This window comes from Trachymyrmex cornetzi, unplaced genomic scaffold (genome assembly GCF_001594075.2).
Source record: "Trachymyrmex cornetzi isolate Tcor2-1 unplaced genomic scaffold, Tcor1.1 scaffold111, whole genome shotgun sequence".
Classification (NCBI taxonomy): Eukaryota; Metazoa; Arthropoda; class Insecta; order Hymenoptera; family Formicidae; genus Trachymyrmex; species Trachymyrmex cornetzi.
In genome coordinates, this window is record NW_017295665.1 from 92,097 (window position 1) to 98,232 (window position 6,136).

Below are 6,136 nucleotides of genomic sequence, written 5' to 3' on the forward strand. Positions count from 1 at the left end.
TCCTACTCGGTAACGAGTAACTGTAACTTGTTACTTTTAAAAAGTAACTTTCCATTCCCTGGTAATAATCAATTTATTAATAAACAATAAAATTATATAATTATGACATAAGGTAAACGTTTCGACCTTATTATTTAGGTCCTCTGCAGTACCAAAAAAAACACAAAAATTCTATAAATCAATGTGTTGAGTAACTATATAACAGCAAGGTTGAAAGTTGCGAAGATTGTGTCCATTATATATGCATGACAAGAATTTGGCAGAATTGCTATGAAACGGAGAGCAAAATGTTAATAGTAGAAGAAGATTAAAAATAATTTGATGAGAGCTTGTCATCGAATGAGTAAAAAATTGCGAGACTTACATGTCATGAATAAGGAAATGGACTGACGTACATTTCAGAGATGCATCCCGTCTGTTTGACTTTGTTCTGAAATTTCTCTCATTACTAACTGTGACTTCTGGCGGTTAAGTTCGCGTCAAATCTATCGTCATGTAAGCTCTCATCGTTTACGCATAATTTAATCATTAATTCGTTCTTAAATTTTTATATTTCATTATTTGTGTAGTGATTTTTCAATTAATGACGGGATGCATCTCTGAAATGTACGTCAGCCCATTTCCTTATTCATGACATGTAAGTCTCGCAATTTTTTACTCATTCGATGACATGCTCTCATCAAATTGTTTTTAATCTTCTTCTATTATTAACATTTTGCTCTCCGTTTCATAGCAATTCTGCCAAATTCTTGTCATGCATATATAATGGACAAAATCTTCGCAACTTTCAGCCTTACTGTTATATAGTTACTCAACACATTTATTTATAGAATTTTTGTGTTTTTTTTGGTACTGAAGAGGACCCAAATAATCGAAACGTTTACCTGATGTCATAATTATATAATTTTATTGTTCATTAATAAATTGATTATTACACATAATATCCTGTGTTGGCTCTAATAGGTATTGAAAGATTTTTATTCAGATTAAATTTTAATCTTTTATGATTTGACTGTATATGTTGTAGGTATTTAGTAGATTGCTGAATAGATTTTTTTACATTAACGACATAAACATAACGTATTTTAAACCCACTCTTTGCTTATGACAGATCTTGTGTGAAATTTGATGGACGACAGAATACTTTCCGTAATTGATGATCTACTGCGACAACTGTTGCAACCGAGAGGTAGAAGCCAAAGCCTAACCACAAATAGGATTATACACCCTGACCGAGTTTAGTGAGTCAACATTAAACTGCTTTTGATTGTGATCGATTTCTCCAAGATTTTTCTGATGGTCTCGCATTTATACTTCATTCGATTCGTTTAGGTATATTACACAGTTCCGTACATACGTTATTGTTTATCACTTGAGTATAAAAAAATAATTAATTTAATTTACCTTAATAATCTAATTTAATCAGTATCAATTTCCCTCCATCTATAATTTTTCGACAAAAGAAAATTTCATTAGTAAAAGAGTAAGTAATACTGAACCCATGTGATTTTCGGGTTATTTCCACGTCTTGATACATCGTGAAACGCCAACGTTTCGTGAACTGCAGTTTGCTTCATTAAGTTGAGAAGTAACTTGATACTGTATTAGATTGCTCTCCTTATCTTGATGAAATAAACTGAAATGTTCACGAAATATTGACATTTACCGATCTATCAATACACGAAAATAATCACGTGGCTTCTTTAAAAAAAAGATCCGTGGAAACCTGAAAAGTGTTAATAAGATTAAACATTATTTTCTATAAAAACACATGTAAAATGAATATTAAATACTTGTAATTCAAAGAACAATTTTCTTAAGATAAGTTAAAAACTTGAATTTTTATTCAAATTCCATCTTTGACTATATTTTTGTCGTTATCGACGTTGTGTTAGAATTCCACCATGTCGGTAGGCATCCCTGACAAAACAGACGTCGCGTTGCGACAGTCGTTGCAGTCGAGGGAGTTATGCAAACTTGTCGAGATTCGTTTGCCGAACAAGACGATACGAATGTCCTCGTTATCAATGGAGCGTAACTCTTGTTAAGCCCGACAAAACACTCGACTCAACTCGACTTGACTCAATTCGGCTTGGACTTCTCTGTAGTCCTGAATTCTGTAGACCATGGCAAATGCCGTCGCTTGTGAAAGCACAACAGTGTACAAACCTGGCAATTGCAACCAAGGATGCTTAAATGATCAAACATATATTCAAATTTCAAACAATTAGAGAGTTTACGGCGTACGTTAAGGAATTCTCACATTTAGAACATATGAATCTTCGCGACAAACTTGTAAATATTCCGAATCACAACTTCCAAAGATATTCCTATAGTAAAAACAAACCATTATTTAATTCTGGTTCAGTAACCGCAACATAACTTTTGCAGCATATACTTTAGTATATTTTTCATGATCTCTCTTAAACATAATTTTCTCTATCTCTCAGTCTCACTAAGACTTGGATCCTTGTGTAACTTCCATATTACAACCCCAGCCACATTCAGTATCGTGCTCGGTTGTAGGATAATTATTATATCACGAAAGCGAATGAGAGAGAGAGGGGGGAGGAGAGAAAGAGACATTACTGCTTGTAGTTGCGGTTGGTATTCGCGACGAAGTACAGAAAGGGGCACAGCGCAAGTAGATAAAGCAAGTTACTCGCAGCCCGACGTCGTAATGTGCCCGCAACGCTCGCGCTAAAGGCAAATTTACACGCTTTGCTCTGGATCATTATTCCGGATGAATCATTCGAAATAGAAGAGAAGCAAATTACATAAATAGCATCTTTATAAAAACAAAAAATAATAAAATGTGGATACGTATAGAGGAGAAGGTGATATTATGACCAGCGTAGACTCGAGCGTAGATATAGTGGCCCTCCCTTAATATGTCCGCTATTATATAGCGAATCCTAATGATTACTTGTGGAATTATTTGTCCAGTAGTTTGCCATTACATCATGACACTATAATATGCCAATACTCAATAGCCAGCATTTATTATAACGCATTTTTACTTTCAAGTATTTTGAATCATTTCTAAGGTACACATTTTAACATTTAATTATACCTACTTCACCATTTTTCTTAAACTTGAGCGTATTATCACCCGAATGTATGTATATTTGAACGTGTTGTTTGCTATTTAACATTTTATTTGACTGTATATATTTTGAGTTATGTAAATTTAAACAATAGCATTTTGCTAATGTGACTTTCTATGATTGATTAATTACTCACGGCCTTTTCTGAGGCTTTCGTATCAAAATAATTATTTGATAATCGATTGTAGCTCTACTGTTAATCAATAGTTTATATTACGTATACTATATTTGTAGTACTGAGATTTTTAGTACTGAGCAGCTTATATGCAGAAGTTATGTAAATGCAAATACATTTATTTGCATACATTCTAAAATGTTTTACTTTTTTGATAATTTTGTGACTAAATACTGTTTTCTAAACTAATTTTTTGAGGAAGGCCACATAAAATTACCCATGTTTTTCTTCAAGTCATTATGCAATGTCGCCACATTTTTATTAATAGTGTCCTAAGTAATAAATATTCCGTAACTTTGAGTCCAGAATTGATTTAATAACATTTTAACGAATGTAATTATCAAGTTTTAAACTTAAACATTGATTATTAACCAAATTATTGTGTAAAATGTAATTAGGATGTCATAATACCACCTTTTCGTCTAATGTATAATATCACTTGTATGTAGTGTGTGTGTGTCAGCGCGCGCGTTTTTGAAGTAGTTTATATACATATTACATATATTTAAGTATATACATGGGGTAAGTAAATACATAGGGGGAATACACCACACTTAAGCGAAATTAGTTTTTTGAGTAATTATTTGTTCAATTTAAAGTAACTTTACGTACTGATTTTTCTCCTCCATCCTTTATTTATGATTTGTGTACAATTTGAATCGAATATATTCATTTTTTATTTAAATTAAAAATAAAGAAATACGAAAGTGCTGAAAAATGGGTAATATGCCACCATGGGGATAATATGCCACATACAAAAAAATATAATATATTCCATGTATAATGTATATAATATATATTGGGTATAGGAATAAGTTTCCGCCCATTGTAGAAAGATGTCGTTAGTAGCATTGCTTGTGTGTTTGACAGAACGGCAACACATGTGTTTGAAAGGTTTGTGTTCAAACTATTGAGCCCAATATTTGGCATTCGTTCGAAGCGTAAAAAAGAGTAACTTTTTTTGCGTTGAAGATGTCGGAATTTATTCCAAAAAAGCAACATTTGCGGGAAGTTTTACTTACATTTTATTTTAAAGAAAAGTGCTGCAGAATCGCATCGTTTGCTCGTAGATGTTTCCGGTGAGCATGCTCCATCGAAAACCAGTTGTAAAGAATGGTTTCGGCGATTCAACAGTGGTGATTTTGACGTGCGTGACAAAGAATGCGAAGGTGCAATGAAAAAATTTGAAGATGCAGAATTGCAAGCATTACTCGAAGAAGATTCATGTTTATCGCTCGATAGGTTGTCAAAAGAATTAAATGTTGATAGATCTACTGTTGGAAAACGTCTACACGCAATGGGAATGGTGCAAAAAGAAGGAAATTGGATGCCATACAAATTGAAAGAGAGAGACATGGAAAGACGTTTGGTCAGCTACGAGATGCTTCGTCAACGACAACAAAGGAAGGGTTTTCTACATCGTATCGTAACTGGTGATGAAAAATGGATCTACTACAATAACCCTAAACGCTTGAAAGCATGGGTGATGCCAGGTGAACCAGGTCCATCAACGCCAAAACGAAATATTCATGCTTCAAAGATTATGTTGTGCATCTGGTGGGATCAGAGAGGTGTTATATATTATGAGCTGCTCAAACCGTCCAAAACCATCACTGGCGATCGACTACAACTGATACGTTTAAACCAAGCTTTGAAAGAAAAACGACCGGAATGGGACAATAGGCACAACAAGCTGATTCTGTTACATGACAACGCTAGGCCACACGTTGCAAAACCGGTCAAGAAATACTTGGAAGGAGTAAAGTGGAAATTTTGCCCCACCCGCCGTATTCACCGGACATTGCTCCTTCAGATTTCCATTTGTTCCGATCCATGCAGTCGGCCCTTTCTGGAGAATTATTCAATTCTTATGAAGATATCAAAAAATGGCTTGATGAATGGATCGCTTCAAAAGAACCAGATTTTTTCATTCGAGGAATCCGTTTATTACCGGAAAAGTGGGAGAAAGTTGTCGCTTCCGAAGGAGCATACTTTGAATAAACTCACTTATATAGATTTGTTTAAATAAACACATCTTTTTCTTTTCAAAAAGGGCGGAAACTTATTCCCATACCCAATATAATACATGTATATATTATATATATTTGTATATACAGGATGATCCGTAATTCGCGCATTCGAAGTACAGGACATGATACTCTATGCTAAAACAAACAACTTTTTCCTTTAGCAAAATTGCGTCCGACAAAAAGTTTTTGCAAGAGAGCTTGTTGAAGTTAACGAATAAGCACTCAAATCCATGTAGCACTCAGAGCCGGCGCCCGCGCCTCACTTGCATGTACTAGTATTCATAAATAATGTCTTTTAAGACGCTCATACGGCTCTGTTATGATTAGTTTGTGACATCTTAGGATTGTTCTTAAGATATCTTATCTTAAATAATAAGAAAAAACGATGAACAATATCGGCATTTGACCTTTTTCCATATTGTGTTGCATAAATAATGAAAATTTAATAAAATAAATACTGCCTTTATTTCTTACGTAATACATGAATAAAAAAGTGTCTGTTTGCATAATAATAATCTGAAAATAAAGACAAACGAAATAATAATATGCTTCGCAAACGTTCTTCTATTTCAAATATTGTACAATTACGTGATTATAGTTAAATAGTATCGTTAAACTTAAAGAATAAACTTGAATTTCTTGCTCAAGCGAGTACATTTGTAACGGTGATTAAAAATAAAGTAAAATCGTCCAGTTAAAGCTACAATAATAAAGTAGACAACACAATTCGTAAGTACTTATGGTGTAGGAAGATGTTCTTAGGTTTTAATAATACACTCAGCAGCAAAATTAAATTAATTTTAAAATTAATTAATTAATTAATT